Source organism: Lagenorhynchus albirostris, chromosome X (assembly GCF_949774975.1).
Source record: "Lagenorhynchus albirostris chromosome X, mLagAlb1.1, whole genome shotgun sequence".
Taxonomy (NCBI): domain Eukaryota; kingdom Metazoa; phylum Chordata; class Mammalia; order Artiodactyla; family Delphinidae; genus Lagenorhynchus; species Lagenorhynchus albirostris.
In genome coordinates this window covers 123680694-123703328 of record NC_083116.1, presented here as the reverse complement: position 1 = coordinate 123703328, position 22635 = coordinate 123680694, and the positions used below count along the sequence as shown (strand labels likewise).

Below are 22635 nucleotides of genomic sequence, written 5' to 3'. Positions count from 1 at the left end.
GACTCCTGCTTTGGGTGAGAGGCCAAATACAGGACCTCTGAGGTCCCACCGCTGTGATTCAATTCTCCTACATCGTTTCAGTGAAGTAGATGAAGAAGAAGCAGGGGTTCATTAAGGGATAAGGGGAGGCTTAGAAATGAGAGAGACGTTTATTGATGGCTTTGCGTGGCTGAGGTGTGTAGCAGGGTGGTGTAGTCTCCATGATAAATGGATTCATGGTAATTAATAAGGGCCTGAGTAAACTTCAGAATTTTGTTTAAGGCTGGTCCTTTGCTGGAGACAACTGAGTGGAAGGCAGTTCTGCCAGCACCCTAGGGGCTAATCCATGCCCTCTGAAGAATGGAATGACCCCTTATGTTTTTCCACGTTCCCCACAACACTTTTGGTACTAGGTACATGGCAGGTGCTCACCAACCACTTGCTACTTGGTTAACTTTCCACTTTTTCTCCAAGGGATTCAGGTTAAAGAACGAGGAATAATTAGCTAACAGTGGAAACTCTAGTTTGGCAAAGCAGCTGTTTGCTTGACTGCTCTCACTAGGGTACATGACTCTAACCTGATTGGAAGTATTTTGACGTCAGAATGATAAAAATGGTTTTGGCTGTTTTGTGGCAAAATAACATAGTGTCAATATGGGGGTTTTTTTCTTAAATACTTTCATCACTGCTGATTTTTTTTGTCTTTTGAAAAACATTGTTATACTTTTCTATGTCTGGTGGGACATTAATGAATTTTGTTAGACTGTGATTCAGTACTGTAATGATTTAATATAATTATTTGATATAATATTCTAAGATATATAGCATATATATTTTAATATGTGCACATTTTGATATCTAATAAAACTTTCTAGAAGATTTACATCCATCTAATCACTATATAGTTAAATTATACCAAAACAAATTGAGAATTTATCACATAATTAAATAACATAAAATATTCACGTTGCCTTGACCCAGAAATGAGGAAAATGATGCTACAGCGTTGCAAGTTTAAAACATTATTGCAGGGCATATTTGCTAGAGGGAGTATATCTTCAACTCTCCGCAGTGCATCTTCGTTGCTATGTTGGTAATGCACTTAGTACTGAGACTGTGCCTCTAATGAACTTGTTTTCACCTTTTTTTGCTGGGGAATTTCATCACAGCTATATTACCTGCCAGTAGATGATAGTTCAACTGAGAACGCCACCACTTCCCCTCCTGCCGTCTCTGAGTATTTCACTGTGGATTTTAACTGCAATGGTGGTGTGCTTATGACCCACCCCCAAACTGCACTGAATTGGGAAGTCATTTTCTTTTAGTAACCTTTTATAATTAAAATCAAAATGACAGATACATCCACAATGCATCATTCTTTACAGACATTAGTTCATCATTGGACGTAATCACTCCCAGAGAACTGGGGATGGATGAAATCCAAGGGGCTCTGATTCACAGGATTCCTGGCTTTTCTCCCATTCAGTCGGTGGGAAATTCTCTTTTTAAGTTAGATGAGGGATAGAGTTAAAGAAATCTGCACCCTACACTCTCACGATTTGGCTCATGTCTTTATGGTTTCCAAATCTGATGTGTCTTTTGGTCAGTTTATCAGACTTCTAATTCTATCCATTGCATTCAAATGGCTGCAGTATTTTTTCTCCTTTCTTCTCCCAAAGTTGTAGCATTTTCAGATATGGGGTCTCTCTGGCTAGCTGCACAGGACTGCCTGAATGACACACAGCATCTCTCCACTGTGCTAAGAAGTCACTTAAAGCCCAGGGATTACACTGGGCATCCTACAAGTCATGACCAGCAGCGACCTAGGGACACAGTGATTTTCTTAATAAATATCTGCTATGTGGACAGAGGAGCTAGAAATGCCAACCAGGTCTGCTTTTTCTCAAACTTGGGTCTTTACTATGACTTTTTAAAAAACTGAGATAGGGCTTCCCTGGTGGCGCAGTGGTTGAGAGTCCGCCTGCCGATGCAGGGGACATGGGTTCGTGTCCCGGTCCAGGAAGATCCCACATGCCGCGGAGTGGCTGGGCCCGTGAGCCGTGGCCGCTGAGCCTGCGCGTCTGGGGCCTGTGCTCCGCAACGGGAGAGGTCGCAACAGTGAGAGGCCCGCGTACCGCAAAAATAAATAAATAAATAATAATAAAAATTTGAGATAATTCACATACCATAAAATTCACCAAAGTGTGCAATCTAATGGGTTTTAGTATATTTGTAGACTTGTGCAACCATCACCACAATCAATTTTAGAATATTTTCATCACCCCGAAAAGAAACCCACACCCAATAACACTTGCTCCCCATTCCGATCTCCCCCAGCCCCTGGCAACCACGGATTTGCTTGCTTTCTCTATGGACTTGCCTATTCTAGGTATTTCGTATAAATGCAGTCATACAGTGCGGGGCTTTTGTGTCTGCATTCTATGCTTAGCATAATGTTTTCAAGTTTCATCCATGTTGTAGCATTTATCATTCCTTTTTGTGGCTGAATAATATTCTATTATGTGCATATATCACATTCGCTTATCCATTCATCAGTTGATGGACATTTGGATCCTTTCCTCTTTTTGGCTATTATAAATAATGCTGCTATGAACATTCATATACGTGTTTCTGTACAGACATAGGTTTTTATTTCTCTCAGGAAGACATCCAGGAGTGGAATTCCTAGGTCATATGATAACTCTCTTCTTAACTATATCTTAATTGTTTTCCTCAGATAGCCATGAATGATGTCAATTCTTCTGTAAATTCTCCTACAATTTAGTAACTCTATTGCCTTTTTATAAGAGAAAAATCAGTTTTGGATATTTCATTCTATTTTATCATCATAAAGGTCTCTCATTCATGTCTAGCAACAGTTTAATGCAAAGTCCTGCAGAAAGTCAAAATTAAATCCTAGGTATTTATCTTCCTAAAAATAAATTCATCTTAATTTAGAAAAATTCTGTATATAACAGAATGGGTAAATTCTCCATTGATTAATAATACAAATGGACCAATCTGAATTAGTGACGTGAGAAAAAACTTTTTATATGCAACCGTGCTTTAAAATATTCAGGAACACATAATCACTCAGAATAAAAGAAGAAGAAACAATTGGAAAGTAAGAGGGACTTTTTATAATTAACAAATTAATTCTGTAAATGTCTCTTAAAGGAAGGTTAAAGGTAACCAAACGGTCTTGCTCATAAGTACTGTCAATATAACCTCCAAATCTCATTTAACCTTTATTAATAAAAGGCTTGTTCAAAATGTGTATCAGTACCAAACCTCCTGTCACCATATTTCAGTGCATTCAAAATTCCTAACCACCTTAGCATAAGCAGTATTCAACACTGCAACTGTGCACTGTATTGCTTCACACTTTAAAAAAATATTCCTTCCCCTGTCTTCTAAGAAGATGCTCTCCAAGGATATTACAGACTTCAGATTTGCCCTCTTTCTCCTGCCTCCTTCAACATCAGTGAAATCATTTTGTAAAATCCATTTTGTAAAATGGGATCGAAGAGCATTAGCAGTTTATCAATCAGTCACACAGATAAAATTTGCCTTTGAATCTTATACAAATACCATCCACAAACACAAAATGTTTTTTCCACCTTTTTAGTTGACCAAGAGAAATATACAAATACATTGCCTCTGATACTTCACTTTAAAGGCCCTCTTAAAGCAAGAGGAAAAAAACCATATAAAATAAAGTTGAGGTGCAAGATTTTTGAGCAGTGTCATTCCTCCTGGCTTTGATGTTTTGAGATGGCGGCTGAGTTCCCCAAATTGCTAACGAGGCTATTGCCCTTACAACCCAAGTGCTACGCCTTATCCCCACATGGCTGTTAAGTATGTTAAGGGAAGTGAAACTTCTAGGGTCAGCAGCAGGAGGGTGTTGACAAGGAAAGCCACATGCATGGTGCAATGTGGGTTATTTTTCAAACTGGCTCCAAACTTTAAAAAGCCCACAAACACACATTAGGGTTGCCTTCCTTCCACCACTCAAAACAATCCCACTACTGGGCATATACCCTGAGAAAACCATAATTCAAAAAGAGTCATGTACCAAAATGTTCACTGCAGCTCTATTTACAATAGCCCGGAGATGGAAGCAACCTAAGTGTCCATCATCGGATGAATGGATAAAGAAGATGTGGCACATATATACAATGGTATATTACTCAGCCATAAAAAGAAACGAAATTGAGTTATTGGTAGTGAGGTGGATGGACCTAGAGTCTGTCATACAGAGTGAAGTAAGTCAGAAAGAGAAAAACAAATACCATATGGAAGAACACATATATATGGAATCTAAGAAAAAAAACGGTCATGAAGAACCTAGGAGTAAGACGGGAATAAAGACACAGACCTACTAGAGAATGGACTTGAGGATATGGGGAGGGGGAAGGGTAAGCTGTGACAAAGCAAGAGAGAGGCATGGACATATATACACTACCAAACGTAAGGTAGATAGCTAGTGGGAAGCAGCCGCATAGCACAGGGAGATCGGCTCCGTGCTTTGTGACCACCTAGAGGGGTGGGATAGGGAGGGTGGGACGGAGGGAGACGCAAGAGGGAGGAGATATAGGAACATACGTATAACTGATTCACTTTGTTATAAAGCAGAAGCTAACACACCATTGTAAAGCAATTATACTCCAATAAAGATGTAGTTCACCCCGAACCTCACTCCGCCCAGTTCCCGTGCTTGGAATACGTGCTATTTCAATATTTACCTCAGTCAAACAACGTTAGCAAGGCAAATTTTTCTCACATTACTGCTCGGCCAAGTACAGAACTCTGAGGTGGTCTGCTCTGCCTGCCATTTTTCCACGTGCATGTAACATTTACATACATGTATATAATTCTCACCAATGCAGAGGTAACTGTTAACCATCTGTATCTTAGTAAGAGGGAATTAATAAAGTAATAGAGGTTGTATGAATTTCCTTTATAATATCAGTGACATACAAATTCCAGATATGTATGAATCTCCTTTATAATATCAGTGACAAATTGTGAACTCAACTCAGCTGGTAAAGATAAGTCCACTGAACTTGCTTTTAGACAACCCGAGTTGGAATTTTTCTTCTACCAATAACTAGCCATGACCTTGGGAAAGTTACTTAACTTGGTTAGCAGCCTCTGTTAGTTGCCGACCCAACAGTCATTTCCCCCTCCCTCCTGCTTCCTAACAGAGGTCTGATGTTGTTTGGCTATGCGACCCTCCCGACCCTCCCCCGTTTGACAAAGGGTAGATGACCTATCCCTGGTTCCAATGACAGATCCTCATTATATATTTTTAGTCAGTTGCGGTTATACTATTCCATTTGCCAGGATTGTTTTAAGAAGGGAAACGGATATCAGATTAAGTTCCATTGCATAACAATTAGAAAAAGAGCAAGAAATAAAAATAACAGGGGCTTTAAATAAGATGCAAGTATAATTCCCTCTGGGGGAAGAGAAGTCAGGTGTTAGGCAGCCTGGGGCCGAGGCTCCCATGAGCTTACCTGACTGTCGCTTCGCTGTGCTGCCTCAGGTCCCACATGGCTGCTTGGGCTTTGGACAGGACATCTGTACTTCAGCCAACAGGAAGCCCTCATTGGCGGGGACTTAGTCACATGGCCACAATTAGCTGTATGGGAGGCAGTGAAAGGTGGGCAGAGAGAAAGGGCAGCAACCGGCAGTCATTGCCACAGCCTGTGACCCAATTTCAGCCAATGAGATATGCAGAAGCTTCTAGGAAAGTCTCCTGCTAAGATGGAGACAAGGAAGAGGGGGCCTGTACTTCTTCCTGCGGTCACTCTTGTATCTAGATATGATGTTAGGAACTGATGCAGCAATCTTGCTACTAGCCTAAGAGTAAAGCTAACACACAAAGCAGGACAGAGCCTGCAGGGAGAAAGACCTGCCACTCTAATACTCTATACAAGGATCCCACGCCACTCTGGATTTCTTATCATGTTAGATTGCAATTTCATTGCTGTTTCATTCTGTTGGAGAGGAAGCATTCTGTTACTTGCAGCTGAATCCCTTCTAATTCATACAACCTGTCCAATAGGCTTCCTAAATTTGAAGATAGTTATTTCTCCCTCTTGGTCTGTATTTTTACAAGCTAAAAATTCTAGACATATAAAAGACCAACCAATATAAAATAAAAGGCCAAAGTAACAGTGATTGTTTCAATCACCATTTTCAAAATACACCTTGGTTACTGCTAGTTTTATTTAAAAATGAATGCAGGAAACCATATTGCATTCATTTACTCAGGTATGTTTCCTAAAAAACATAACAGTTTTGAAATCTTGGCTTTACCATTCCTGGCACGGTGATCCAGAGCCAGTGATTTAGTCTCTGAGAGTCCCAGTTTCCTTACATGTTTTTTATAAAGGAGAAAATACCAACTCTTTTAGGAGCACGTGAAGGTCAGACATACATAAATGACATAATGTCAGATATACAGTAGGTGCTCAATAACTGGCAACTACTATATATCATGGCAGCCACTGAGGACACAAAGATAAAATGAGTGGATCTGGTTGAAAGTTGCATTCCTCCCTTCTTTCCCTCCGTCTTTCATTCACTCATACACATGTACATACATATATATTCCACCTAGTTCCAGAAGCACTGAAAGCAGCCAGGAGGTAAACATAAAAATTACAGCAATGTTTTCATTTATAGAATGAAGTGTACATACCAAGGATCTATGAGTAGTCAAAGCGCAAAAAGCAGGAGGCAGCAGATGACCCAAATGAGCAGAAACCATGAGGGAAAGAGAAGAAGAGTCAAGATATTAGAAACTAGAGAGAAGAAATGGATTAAAAAAAAGAGAGAGGGGATTGAGGGAGGGAGGGACGAAGGGAGGGAGAGAAAGAGAGAGACGGAAATAGTGAGTGAGTGGGTGAAGTTGAGTCTACAGCCTGGTAAACGTCCACCATCACTAAAGACTCAAATTTTGCACAGTGATGAGTTCCTTCTGTGTCCTGCCTGGGGTGGTGTTCCAGTTCTCCCAAGGGCTAAGATGTTTTTCTCCTCTTACATTCCTTCGCTTGTAACTTTACAATGAATTTTTGCTATCTGAAATAACCAAGCATGCCTCTGTTCTCTGCACCAGAAGAGATCCTGAAACAATGTAAATGGTAGCAGAATCCATGGAATTAACAACAGCGTGTACTGTATAGCACAGGGAACTCTACTCAGTGCTCTGTAATGACCTATATGGGAATAGAATCTAAAAAAGAGTGGGTATAACTATATGTATAACTGATTCACTTTGCTGTACACCTGAAAGTAACACAACACTTTAAATCAACTATACCCCAATAAAATTTAATTTAAAAAAAAACAGGGTGAAGGGAATGTGTGTACAGCGATAAGTGAAGAGGGCTGAGATGGAAAGGTGTTTAAGCACAGATGAAGGAGAAGATGCCTGCAAAGGAGATCAAGATGTACTGCCTCGGGAGGTAGGAGGAGAAATAAAGGAGTTGCGGAAAACGGAGGAAAAGAGGTTGTCAGGGAGAAACAGAGCTGGATTCAAACAGAGCCACAGAGCTTAAATGCAATAAGGACTCATCTTCCCGAATTGGTAATGAGGTCGTCTGTAACCTTGGAAAAAGGAGATTCAAGAGAGTGATGGGGTGAAAGCCAGCTAACAGAGGGTTGAGGAGTGAATAGAGATGAGTATGTGAAGTAGCTTTGAGTGTAAACTGCCTTTATGCAAGGTTTAGCTATAAAAAACAGAAGAGGTGGCTTTCAGGAGAGGTTTCATCAAGGAAAGGTTTTGATATGAGCAGATAATTAAGTGTGTAGAGGAGAAGCTGAAGCCAGAGGAGAGTGAGATGACACTATTTGGAGTGGCCCCTGAGGAAGCATGATTGCATGGGATTTGGATAGGAAGACATATATCTTTACCTCTGAAATGGGGCCTGTGCTGCTTATTCGAATCTCATTTGTGATAGGTCTTTTACCACAGGACAAGTTGACCCAGTACTTTCAAATGGAACTATCTGTAACAAAGGAATATTTCAAGCTTTAAATTAGCTTGTTTTAAGCTTATGAAGTATTATGTATAAACAATACGGCTGCCTATAATTTGCCAATTATTGTTACTTGTTCTGGATCATAAGCCCATTTCATAAGAGCACGGATGGGGCTGGGTTTCTGGAAGTGATAAATCTTATAGTTGTGGCTGGCCAATGATTCACCCAGGAAGTTTGAGAGACCAGGATGTTGTTACCTCCAGATCTTAAAGCTTTCAGGCTTCCATCCTATCAGGCAGGCACATCTGCTTCTCCAAATGAAGGAAACAAAACAAGAATAGAAGAGACAGTTGGCAAAGCCAAAAGGTCAATCTTTGCCCTCTCCTTCCTGGTTTCCTGTACTGATCTGGGACTATCTACGCGAGCTGCCTTGGAGCAATTCTGCACTCTGAGAAAAAAACTAAAATAGGAACGATGAATAGTGCTTTCCTCTTTCAGCATCTCTGAAATGCCATTTGATTCATTTACTCATCCCGCACATTTTAACTGACTTCCTACTATGTGCTGGAATTAGTTCTAGATGCTGGAAAAGCATGGTGGTCATAAAACAAATTTCCTATGTAGTATACATGTCCATGGGTCTTGCATGAGGACTGATTATTAATAAGGATTCTTGTATAGCACAGGGAACTATACTCAATAACCTGCAATAACCTATAACGGAAAAGAGTCTGAAGAAGGAGCTACATAGATAGATAGATAGATCTCAATCACTTTGCTGTACACTTGAAACTAACATGACACTGTAAATTAGCTAGACTTCAAAAAAAATAAGTAGAAAAAAAGTGGTGCTTCTGGAGAAGAAAAAAAAGGATTCTTATGGTTTATCTAAACGGATGCATCTGTAAATCTCACTAAGCATATTACATTACTGTTTACAAAAGATGACGTTGCTGTTTATTTTTCAGCATGAAAGATGCACACGTTGTACTTTTCATTTATGAGGTACAGCTCAGGGTAGACAAACTCTTAGGATAAATACTCCATTCTGAAACCCACAAAAGATAACGAATTCCAAAGCTTACATGTGTACCAGTTGTCAGCATGGCCCATTTGGCCCACGGTGCCACATGTGCCAGAAGATCCAGGGGATGCGCTAGCCAGGGCTGGTTGACTCTTACCATCTAAACCAGCGTTCCTACCCCTCCTCCAACACTAACTTCCGGACTTGCCTTAATGATCACATTTGGACTCACCTTCCATTAATTTGTTTAAAATTGTTGTAAAATTCCTAAGTTAAAAAATGTTAGACTATAATCACTTCTTAAGATACAGGATTGAAAAAGAACAAAGACGCTTTCAATTTATGACTGCCATAAGGTTAGCTCTTATTCTAACATCACGTTTCCTGATACTGCTGTCGTCAAGCTGAAAGGGTACAGTATTACCTATTCTGTTAAGTACTATGGTAGCAGGTACACCTCCGGAGCCCCATAGGCTATAAAAGTACCTGACAGGAGCCCGAGGAGGAGCCGCCCGGGCCCGGCCGGGCCCCGCCGCCGGGCTTAGCCCCGCGTCCCCGCCGCCGCCGCACGGAGACCGCCAGGGCCGAGCGGCGCCACTGGGAGCGGCCGCGCGTGCAGAGCCCGAGCTGCCCGCGCCCGAGCGGCGCGCGCCGTGGACGGCGGCCGGGATGGCGTCTCCGGAGCGGGACGCCCTCCGCGCGCACATGGTCCTCGGCGAGTCTCAGGAGGGCCGAAGCCAGCGGGGCCCCTGGAGCGCCTGGCCGCGGCGCCCTCGCCCGCGCCCACCCCGTCACCCAGCCCCTTGGAAGACCTCGGCCTCCAGACCCGCACCTCCCCGGGACGCTTGTCCCCAGATTTAGCTGAGGAGCCGAGGTCCTTGGAGACATCTCCGAGCCCTGGTCTGCCAGAGGAGCATGGAGAGGTGGCCATGGCGCTTCTGGGCAGGCCTTGTCCGGGCGCCGTGGGCCCCGAGGAGCTGGCCCTGCGCAGCAGCCGCCGCGCCGGGCGGCCGGGGCGCAGGGGCCTGGGCCCCGCCCGGGCCCTCCTAGAGGGTCGGGCTGCCTCCCCCGACTTGGGGTGGGAGCCCTGCCACCTCGAGCACCACCCTTGCCTCGAGTCCTTTAACCGGCCATTAGCATTTTCAAGAGGTCCCCTCAGGAGTTCTGGTCGCTAACGGCCCCCTCCCCAGCCCGGACGGACCTCCTGGCGAGACTGTAACTAATGGTGTTTGTACAACCGAAGGCTCTGTTTTGTAGTTTAAGGAGAATAACATTGACTACGTTTAAAAAAAAATGACAAAGGAGGAAAGGGTTTAATAAGTATTTGTGGAATAAAATAATTTACTAAACAAGTAATTGTCACCCTTTTAAAATCTGTAGCCTTGAAACTTCCCATCTCTCTACTTTCACTTTTTTACAGAATAGAGAATCCTAATATTTTCATGGATTCTTACCATAAAGACTTGGCTGCTATAACTGAGGTGACCATATGTCCCAGTTTGCTTAGGGCTGTTCCAGTTTATGTTCAGTATCCCAGGGTCATTATTGCTAGTGACCCTTTCCCTTTCCTAAGGGTCCTGGTTTGAATGAAACTGTATCCACTATTCCCGTGGGCTCCCCTGAGCCACTCTGTACTATTCTACATGTGGATTTCAGGAGCAGGTGAAACCTTTCGCTACATTGCAGTTGTTTCTGTTTGTTTTCTTTCTCGGTCCCCTTCCTGATGATACAGTGTTTCTATGTGTCTTCAGACTGTTCAGTAGCGATTGTCTAGGAAAAGTCTAAGCCAGCACTTTTCAAATTTTAAAGGGCAACGAATCCCCTGGGGCTGTTCTGAAAATTTGGATTCTATTCAGCAAGTCTGGGATGGGAACAGAAATTTTGCATTTTTAACTGGCTCCCAGGTGATACTGATACTGTTGGTTTGATTGGCCACACACTGAGTGGCGAGGGTCTGCAAGTATTCCTAATTAACCACAACGTAGAGACCAGCCATTATGATACAGTGTCACTCAGTGCTTATGAGCATACACTTTGGACCCCACAGCACTGAAGTCAAATCCTGCCTGTCACTTACTACCTGTGTGATCTTGATCTCTCTAAGCCTCAATTTTCTTATATGTAAGATAGAAAGAATAATACCTATCTCAGGGGAATGGTGTGAGGATGAAATGAGATAATAAATGTAAAACAATCCTGTCCTCACCCATTGTAAATGTTACAAAATGACGGTGGTTGAAACTATTGTCATCATAATCATCAGTGAGGTCTGCCTTCTTCCCCCTTCCACTGTACCCAGCACTTCCCTGCCATTTCCTCCATTTTATTCACAGCTTAACAATACAAGGTACTCGTTAAGATAAACATCAGACGGTAATGAGTACAGTCATACTGTGAATGGTTCCTTAAAAATGGACCTTTGGGTATGCTAAATTATCAAGTTGTCAGTACACGCAGGAGCTGCAATCAGAGTTTGGACAGATCCACAGGAAAGCAGGAGCAAAAACATTTAGCTGAAAATTGGTGATAAACTCCAGTTCGTGGGTGTTCAGTTGGCACTGGGTAGATTCCCCTAGTTTGCATGTGTCAACAGTGGCAGCCATGAGCACTCCGACTGTAATACTATTCTAAAACCCAGTATTACCAGCAGAAGAAACAGTGAATATTAGAAAAATAGGGAGGTTGAACACTCTTCAAACTAGGTCTTGGTTTAAACTTTGTCTCCTCTTTTTCCTAACTGTGTATCAGGAGGCAACATTCCAAGTATTTCAGCTTCACTTTCTTTCCTTTAGCCTTTCAAAAGTCACAGAACCGGAACCTTTGCTTTAACTATCACAAAGTGATAGGATTGAAATAGCATTTCGTAAACAATAAGTTGCTGTTTAAATCGATGGGGGTCACAATCATTGTTGTCGTCACATCAAAATCATTATCCCCTTCCTCATCTTTAAGGTCGTCTCCAGCTATAAACATTTCCCTTTCCTCTGATGTCAGTCCTAATGTAGGACCAATGTTCTCTCTTTGGGTAAAGTCGACAATGGAAGGGGAAAAGTGAGATCAGAAACTTGGATAATTCTCTCACTAGAAAATTTATCTCTGACTATCTGGTCATCGTAAAACTGGATGTTGAGTTTGAAGTCACAATGTGCTGTATTTTTACCTCCTGCAATTCAAAGCTCACTGGAGACTATACTTTTCTATCGATTCATTCATTGACTTATTTAACACCTGACGAGCACAGTACCTATGTCATGAAGAACAAAAGAAAAGGGCTCTCCCACTGAGCGCTCACAGAACTACCTGGGCATGTTTCCTGAGGCCCATCACTATCTACAGGCTAATCATGCTGCATCCTGAGATAGAGGAGCACCTTGGCACCTTGAGGACAGGTGTATTCATTTTCAAAGGAAATCTACAAGAGAAAATATGCTCGTCATAAAGACTGACCCAACTATCAGAATGACTGACAAAGGGGACATATTTATTAAGATAAGTAGAGTTAACATATTTTTTCCACCAGGGTTACACTTGGCACTGACAGATCTTATTTGGTGCACAAATCTCAAAAATTCCTTAAGAAGGTCTCCATGTAGGCAGAGAGAAATCTCCAGCACATTTCCATTATCTTATTGGAGGGATGGCTGTTTCCTAAAGAATGGGCAGCAAGGACATGGGCAGCGTCAACGAATCCCCTGGGGCTGTTCTGAAACTTTGGATTCTATTCAGCAAGTCTGGGATGGGAACAGAAATTTTGCATTTTTAACTGGCTCCCAGGTGATTCTGATACTGTTGGTTTGATTGGCCACACACTGAGTGCGCCTCTCAACAAATTAGTTCTGCAGGTACACGGCTGTTTATCCTCTAAACTAGCAGCTGGCAAACCATGACCCATCAACCAAATCCAGCCCATCGCGTGTTATTGTAAGTAAAGTTTTATTGGAACCAGACATACACATTCATTTACGTATTTTCTAGGGCTGTTTTTGTGCTAAAATGGCAGAGTTGTAACAGAGGCCATAAGCCCAGAAAAACTTAAAATATTTACTATCTGGCCCTAACTAATTAAAATATTATGTACTTTACAAAAAAAAAATTAAACTTGCCCTGACAAATAACTGATTTAATTTGAAGAATTCATAAACGACTTTAATAATTTAAAATAATTATAATCCTTAATAGAGGCATTAAAAGCTAGTACAAAGAAGTTTTTGCTAAAATTTTCTCTACCGATATCCCTTTGGTATATAGCTAATCACTAACAAATGAATCAAATATTATTTATGAGAAAGACAATGCCTAGTTTTACATATTGGAATTCAAGTGGGAAAAGACAGGTAGTAACATAGATATTCAATATCTTTGATTTCTGCAAGTATATCATAAAGCAAATACTAGGACTTGAGGTTATGCTCATCCTAAGTATCTACATAATAATTTGGAATAGACGAATTCATCCAAAAGACTCCTCTGTAACATAGGAAATGCCCCTGTATCATCTTAATTTAGATTTAATGTACCTCGTTATATATATATATATAAAATATATATATATTATATTATATATATATAACAATATAAATATAATATATAATATATATAATAATATATATATATATAATATATATATATATATTTTTTTTTTTTGTAGTACGCGGGCCTCTCACTGTTGTGGCCTCTCCCCCGTTGTGGAGCACAGGCTCTGGACGCGCAGGCTCAGCGGCCATGGCTCACGGGCCCAGCCGCTCCGCGGTACGTGGGATCCTCCCGGACCGGGGCACGAACCCGTGTCCCCTGCACTGGCAGGCGGACTCTCAACCACTGCGCCACCAGGGAAGCCCCTCAATATATATTTTTAAACAATGCAAACGTATAATTACTTGAGGACCTAAAGCCAATAAGGAAAAATTGTATTTAAATGGAGAAAAGAGTTATCTTTGTGTCCTGCTTTTAATTTTAAGACATGAATACTTACATCTGATAAAACAAAAAGGGAAACAAGACCATCTGCCATAAGTAACTGCAACTTAAGTCCAAGCTACTTTTGAAATGTCCCTTCTCTCTCCTTCCAAAGGCTCTCAAGGATCTGCTACAGCTTTATTTTCACAATATCTAGATGCGTCATTAAAATCGGATGGGAAATTCAACAAAAGTATATTTTTCTAGGTAAATGAAGTACATAAATCAGAAAGTAATTTAATATCTATATTTATTACCACTTTTACTACCTCTTTCCAATATGTACAACTAGACATTATTTTTCTTACTACAAATACTTTCTGATTAATGAATCAGTGATTAACTATACACTACATATAACTATATAAGGGGGTGGTGATAAAGAATTTTATTTTTTAAAATCTCCATGTTTAGAGTATTAATCTCATATACCTCATTTCATGTGCATCTTAAATAATAGTTAGGAAATTATTAAGAACTTAATTAGAGCAATGATTTACAATTCTAATTGTATTGAAAAGCTAAGGAAAGACTTTGGAAATTCAAAAGCCAAGACAGCTCATGTTGCTTTATTCCTTTCTTCCTTGTCAGGTGCAAAAATATTACTCAAGAAATGCTTACCATGTGGAGATACTGAAAAAAACTATTCATACAAATTCCTAAACGTGAAACTAAAGGTTCTAATGGTCTGAATTTTTATATGAATGTTTTCTAATTTTTTTTACTTCCATTTATTTTTTATAATAAGAATGCTAAATCTCTGCCCATCAGTATTGACCTTTTAAAGAGCTGTGGTAGCCAATCCTCAATCCCAGGATACTAGAATGTTAGTAGGTGAGAAACCAGCCCAACAAATTCCTGCTTGGTAAGTAAAATAAAAAGTAAAATGTAAAACAAGAGATCATGTTTTCTCCACTTTGGGGGGAAAAAACCCCACATCAGTAGCCCTCTCTTGAGTTTATAATGAAGACAGTGTTGAAAAAAAAGAAAGAAAAGGAAAGAATAAAGCGAGAAAGAAAAGAAAATGGTAGCAACGTTTACCCAGATTTCTAAAACACAAGGGTTAGCATTTGACCAGAGAACTTTAATTTTGAAAATTAAATCCTTGTCTCTGGATTTGGAAAACAGAAAGTCTATATTTCAAGCATATAAATAACATAAAGGAATTGTGCCTTTACTATGAAAAGCTACCTACCAAAAAAAAAAAGTGACATTCTGAAGGGCATACCTTGAGGATGTTGGTGAGGTAAATTTGATTTGTGATTTATTTCCTTTGCAGTGGGCCTCTGAATGATGACAAATAAAACACAGTGTTTGTAACCAAACTTGTCTTTCCTCTAGGAAAGGCAACCAGGATTAAGTTGACCAGCATTCGACAGAAATAGCAGCATCTGCCCTTCTGATTAATATTCCAATGACCAAGCAATTTCTTGTTATTAATCGAGACCAAGCAATTACCTGCCTTTCAGCAGGTAAAGTACCAGAATCAAGGCCAATAACCCATGGAAATTATCCAAAGATACAAACACAAGCCTGAGGAGACATCTCTACGGCTTGGCCTGCTGAAGCAAAGGACCGGGGTTTCAAGAGAAGCCCTTCTTCACAGAGTCACCCCCTCCGTGGTACCAGGCATGGAGTGAGCCCAAGACAGAGCAGCTGTAAAATCCAAAACTGGATCCAGGAGGACTGCAGCTTACTTGGCCTGTATCTTGGGAGCCACCGTGTAGATCTTAAGAAAGCCTGTCTCTAGGGTAGAGATTCGGTCTTTCCGGCCCTTGGGGTGTTTCAAACAATAGGGGCTTGGTGGCTATAAAGGAAAACCTCTAAGGAAGATTATTCACCAGGACAGAGAAAACAGAAAACACTTCCAGCATCACAAACATTGCTACCGGACAATGCCGTATATCTAGATGCTGTAAAAAATGTAAGGTGTCAGACTTCTAAAATTTCCTTTTCAAAATTTATCTGCAATGATTTCTTCTGTCAATTCCCCAGAAGTGGGCAATCTAATACCATCTTTGGAGCTACGGTTTCAATGGCTAATCATGTTTGCTTAGTCAAATTGGAAAACCAAATAACTTAGAAAGAGTATGTCTTCCGCGAATGTGCTAATTTCTAGTTACTCATGGCTATGTGTAAGAAATTAAATTAAAACCTGCTCTTCACGTTAACAGACAAAAAGGGCTTTGCCTAACTGTCTAAACTGACTTGCCACACAGGAATCTAAGTGATAGCCAGATGTTACAGCGGTTGACTCATCCTTTAAATATCAGCTCCTCCATTATGTCATATCTCTGAGGAAATATCACCTTCTGAGAAAGCTTCCCTTACCATCCTACCAACTCCGCTCCATCATTCTGTCCTCTTACTTATTACCATCTGGCACATTACACGTTTATTGATTTGTTGTCAATCTCCCTGTTCTGTGTAATCTCTAAAAAGGACGTATTGAACTATTTTATTCACTGATGTATCCATCATGTCTACAACAGTACTTCTGTTTTGTTCATTTTGTATATGCTCAGTAAATACTTGTAGAATGAATTTATGAATGGAATCTCCTGGAAATGGATATAGAATTTTGTGCATGAGCATTTCTATGGAGAGAACATCTATAACTTAGATGTTATTCTGTATGGATTAGGTCTGTGGTCTAAGAAGACTAAGAACCTCAGTTATACATGTATAATGCCATTGCATTATCAGTAACATTATTATCGGCAATTTCCATAAATGAAAATTCTGCAGCTGATCGAATGCTCACTTTACTAGAATTATACAAAATAAACAAACATAAATTGAGAAAACAATGATGTAGACTGTTTATATTTTAAAAGCTTGTCACTGTTGTTGTAAAAATAGGAAGATCTACACCAAAAATAATTTAATCCATACTAAATAATTCAGATCACTCCAAATTTCTATTCTGACCCTTCGTATTGAACACGTGGATATATTTACATATGTATAATCAATAACCATGTACTTTTTGTCTGTCAAGGTCTCCCTAAGAGATTTTTAGCAGGAGCTCCAGAGGGTCACGTTTGGACGCAGAAATTGGGGCCTTCTAAGGCAGACCTATACAAGCCTAGGCTGTAATTCTCAGCACCAATGGCTTCTCCCTGCTATGTCTGCTTCCCCACCTATCCTGTCTGCTAAGTATAAACTGCACAGTCAGGGCTGAAGGAGCCACAAAAGTGAAACAATGTGTGTGCATGGAGATAAGAATTCTGGATGAGAGCAAGGGTTAGGAGGGGAAGTTGAAGAAGGACAGAAAAAGATTGGGTCAATGATGTACAAAAATAGAGACCAAAAGGGCTTAAAGGAAAGTGATAAGAAAATTAAATTACAGAGAAAAGAACAGGAAGATAAAACAAGTTCAAAATAGCCAAATGGATAAGAAATACAAACAAAATGTTAAAGAGAAGGGGAAGAGAATTGTAATAATAAAGGAAAAAAAATACACAGCAAAGGGAAAAGAGAACATAAAAAAGGGATAAATAGTGATACATCATGAAAAGAGAGAACAAAAATATATATACAAATACAGAAGGAAGAAAATAAAGAGATGGTCATGCACACATACTCACAAACCTGGTGGAGGGTGGTGGGACAGCAGTACCAGAAACTCATCTGTTGACTAATATGATGTAGTAGGCACAGTAACAGCCCTCCAAAGAGGTCCACACAGTAACCCCTGGAACCTGGTAGAAGGGACTTCGCAGGTGTGATTAAGTGTACGGACCTTGAGATGGAGACAGTACCCTGGATTATCCAGGTGGCCCTAATCTAATCCCAAGGGTCTTTAAAAGCCAGAATAGATGGAAGGAAGGCACAAAGGCAGAGAGATGCAACACTGCTACTTTGCTGACTGTGAATCCCCAGTTCACATTCTCTTCTCCCACTCCCTGCCTTGCTTTCAACCTTGATCCTTGCTTAATGAGGCTCCAACCCCCAGCGCTAAAATCACATTACGACCGTCTTCATTAACGAGTGAAAAGAAGGAAATAAGTATTACAAATATCAGAAATCTTAAAAAAAAAGACACAAAGAGGTGATCAGAGAATTAAAAGTATGTTGAAGCATGCCTTTTGTTTTTAATTTCCCGAAAGTGAGCATAGAAAGGAATCAAAGGCCTTCCTTCTTACCTCAGCTTTGTCACTTACTAGATGGTGTGATCTTGGTAAATCCTTGAATCTCTCTCTTCTATAAACAGATGCTAATAATGCTTGCTTGCTCTCCTCACCCCACAAGGCAGGAACAGTTAATATGACTGTTACGTAATAGAGTCTATAAACTCTACAGCCCTGTACAAAAGTAAAATCTTGCTGCTAATCATTGGTTCTAGATCATTCCCTGCCCTTTTGCCTTAAATTATAATATTCAGAGACACTGTACCTTTACTATAGATCGATAAGCATGAAGAACATTCTAGCATTCCTTTTTCCTGCCTTCCAAACCCTACACAGATGAGCTGCTGATCTCTAGTGACTTACTTGAGGATTGAGGGGAAAATGTGTCCTTGAAAAAAAGTGAGTGACTCCTTTTAGTAAAACAACAAAACATCCATCTATCTCTCTCATAAATTTTCCACGGATTAACTGTCTTAAAACATGTCCCACCTGAGTACAAGTGGCCTCTGACCCAGGGTTCACGATAAGTTCCATGTTATGTGTTGTAGAGCCTTTGAACGCATAAGATACTGAAAAGCTCGTGGGGAAGTCCTGTTTCATTGCCATGATACCCGTGACCCAATGCACCGTTTTTACACTGGAGCGATGACCTAAACGGACAAGAGCTCTTAAGAATATTCCTTGTTTTTCTTACTCTGTCACTTGGGTTCCCCAGCATTGTCTCTTAGTCACTCCTAAGTTTGGCACAGGAAAAGATGAAGTATCCCAGACTCTGGAGTCTACAAGAATTCTTCCAAAATGACAAGGAGGAATCTGCAAACAAATTAGGTTCTTGAAGAGCATACAATTCTGTGAATTCTCACCAGAAATAAAAATATGTGCCATGAGCGTTAACAAATAAAATCCTTTAACAACAAAGAGCAATATTTATTCCTTCGGGAGCTTGAAACAACTATGACTGAAATGTCTCCACTTATTTGCTTGTCTGTCATGTAGGAGCTTGAACTATCCGGAAGAGAATGTCAACTCCAGAAGTAAACCCAAAGCTTTCCAATGAACTTTCCTCTCAAGATAGGGAAGCTCTGAGACTCCCTCTGGCCAGAGGTGATGAGCTTCATAGCGTGTTTCTAACTAAGGTTACTTAATGAGCACGGTTCTCTGGTTTCCTGTGGCAGCCTTAAACTCTGCCCTCAGAGCGAAGCAGAGGAGTCTGTGAGATGGGCTGGACGACAGCGAGGGATGAGGGCAAAGAGGAAACCCAGTTAGAGTAGCTGGACTGTCCAGAGCCATTTGGGACTCTGCAGACATTCCCACACACCTCGAGACACCCTGAAGACCTCCCAATTACAGCAGAATTTGCTCAGTAACAGCCGCAGTGGAGAAGCAGATGCATAGGGAATAGAGACACATCTTCAGAGGCCTCCGTGTTCCGAACGGCAGAGCAAACTCTACCCCTCAGTCTGCTACTCTGTGACGAGCGGCTCACGCAGCACTCTCATGTCCCGAACACGGGCCTCTCAAAGGCCGGCCGTGGGTGGCTTAGTCATGGCTCTGCCCAGCTCTGGCTGCAGGGTAGGTGCGCGGCGCTACTTCTCAAAATGACACTTCACACACTTTTAGGTTTCTACGCTAATAATTTTGAGGAAAACGGAAGTCAATACGTACAGGGTAAAACTTCATTTATCTGGAAAACTTTTGCATCTATTTCCCAGCCTTCCTCAGCAGTGCCTGATCAACGATCATTCTAGATTACATTCATCAGTGATGCTGCTATCCCCAAATCCTCAGGCTGCGACATGGTTTGGACTTTTTTTTTTTTCCCACTTAGCAGAGTCACAGTGACCTTGCACAGAGATGATGCAAATGACTTAGTGAATTAATTGTTTTATCCTTTATTCACTTGTTAAATCCTTTATTCAATAAGGATAAATCCTTATTGAACTTCTACATATATGTTAGCCTGTGGGTTCAATGATTTATACTTTTGACCACTTAACAACAGGATAAAATATTTACAATAAATATGCTGCCACCAAAATAATATAACCATAACTAAGATGCAGCAGGTTGATTCCTTCACATGAGGAAGTCATTGATGCTGAAGACTCATGCTCTGGTGCTAGTTCCTAAACTTAGCTGTTTTAAGAAAGATGGTTTCACCCAATACTCTATAATGGCCCATAAGGGAAAAGAATCTAACAAAGAGTGGATATATGTATAACTGATTCATTTTGCTGTACACCTGAAACTAATACAACATTGAAAATCAACTATACTCCAATAAAAAAAATTTTAAATATGTGGTTTCCGCATAGCACAGGGAGACCAGCTCGTTGCTTTGTGACCACCTAGAGAGCTGGGAGAGGGAGGGTGGGAGGGAGACACAAGGGATATATATATATGTATAGGGATATATGTATACGTATAGCTGATTCACTTTGTTATGCAGCAGAAACTAACCTAACAGTGTAAAGCAATTATACTCCAATAAAGATGTTAAAAAAATATGTGTTTTCTGAGCATCCCAGATACTCGATCTAGATGCCAGTAGAAGAGGATCAGGGAATTCGTCTACCACCCTGGATGATTTCAATGCAGCCAACCTTTACAGCATACTTTAGGAGAATACTCATTTTTTTCTAGCCGTAATATAGATGGCGAAGAAAAAAACAGACAAGTTAGAAAATCTTCTCTAGGTTTTACAAAAATTTTAACCTTCTGAAGTCAAAGGAGCCAATCAATATAATGACTCAATTAAGGGATATTGTTTTTTTCAAATTTTAAATAAATGCTATTTTTTGGGTTACAGCAGTGTTGTTTAAGGAATGAGGCAGAGAATGGTGTGGCACTGCAGCACAAACTACCTGAACGTGTCCGTTTTCTCTGACATTTTTATTTTTTACAATACTTTCTTGCCTGTAATGTATTCTCAACAAAAATCACATAAAATACCAAGTAATGAGCAATTTTTTGAAGAGACACCCAGATCAAAATAATTATTCCACTGGCTCTCCGAAAAACAATTCATGATTCAAAAAACGCACACACAAGAGTGGAAGATCTGTTTAGGGGCTGTCAGTAAATCAGAAACTCAAAGTGATTTGCAATTTAACACTTTGTGGCTCTTATCCTCTTCAGAAGGGTTTTACTAAATTCAACTGTAAGTCTAATTTTAGATAATCGAACCCCAAACCAAACCAGTGCCTAGGTTGACATTTTTTTTTAACCTGGACTGAGTCTCCAAGACTTCCCTCCTTAGGCTGAGAAAACAGGAAAAAAAGAGCCCCCTAGACTTTCAGCTGGGCATGGTTCCTGGGTTTGTAACTGCTGATTTCCCCATGAGTCACACTTGTTCCTAGTAAATGCCAGGCTTTCCCCTCCTGGATGCCTGAAGAGAAACTTCTATTTGACAATGGAACACTGGAAAGTGATGAGGAAACCACACCATTGTGTCCAGCTCAACGCGACACAGAATGGCCTGGTGTTTTAGAGCACAGCTTGTCCCACTTGAGTGTGCAAGAAGGATCTAGAAGGCTTGTTAAAACACATATTCCTGGGCCCTACCTCCAGAGTTTCCTGTTCACTAGTTCTGGGATGGGGCCCGTGATCCTGGAGCCAGATAACTCTGTGTTGCCAGGCCGCTGTGCGCATTGTAAGATGCTTAGTAGCACCCCTGGTCTCTATCCACCAGATGCCAGTAGCTCCTCCCCAGGTGTGACAACCAAAATTGTCTCCAGACACTGCCAAATGGCCTCAGGGGGCCAAACTGTCTCCATTGAGAACCACCATTGAGAACCAATGGCTTAGAGGATGCGTCCTGAATAAAAAAAGATCTGAGTTGGGGGTGGGGGAGGGATGGGTTGGGAGTTTGGGGTTAGCAGATGTAAACTATTATATATGGAACGGATAAACAAGGTCCTACTGCAGAGCACACGGAACTATATTCAGTATCCTGTGATAAACCGTAATGGAAAAGAATATGAAAAAGAGCATATATATGTATAACTGAATCACTTTGCTGTACAGCAGAAATGAACACAACAGTATAAATCAACCATACTTCAATTAAAAAAAAATCTGAAGTTGGCTGAACCATTTTGCTACCCATGTGATTCAGGGGAGCAGTGACCAAATTGTTAAATCAAGAGTGGAATTGTCCTTCCCCCACAGAGCTGTTGTAAGGACTGATTGAACCAGGATGTATGTGATCGTGTAGCATGGGGCCTGGCTCCCAAGCTGGGTTCGATAAGGGGTAGTGAGCACGCTTTTTAAAAAGACAGTCTTTGTATGAGCCAACATCCTCCAAACTCTGTTTATCACGGAAGGGTAAACATCTGTCTACTGGGTTAGAGAAATTAGTGTTCAGAGGCAATAACAACAAAATAAGCCCAACATCTATTTCTATAGTCATGAGGCTTAAAATCTAGTTCTGTGACTAATATGCTGAACATATTATTGTGACCCTGAAATCATCTCGACTTAAGACATACTTGTGTTTCTCAAGTTGTCTCTAAAGCAAAATGTTATGCCCGTTTGTCAAATCTCTTTCATC

General features: G+C 40.7%; 1 protein-coding gene across 4 annotated transcripts in view; it reads right to left on the bottom strand.

Moving 5' to 3' along the window:
• Positions 1–22635, bottom strand: part of ARHGAP6 (Rho GTPase activating protein 6) — a 486163-nt gene that overhangs the window by 202880 nt on the left and 260648 nt on the right. Inside the window, exon 1 of one of the 4 annotated variants that reach the window (XM_060138346.1) lies at positions 5499–5563. The exons of the other annotated variants lie outside the window; for them this stretch is intronic. The gene's annotated coding sequence lies outside the window, so the exon portion shown is untranslated. Of the gene's footprint in view, positions 1–5498; positions 5564–22635 lie in introns of those variants that run through there. 4 annotated transcript variants of the gene reach the window in all.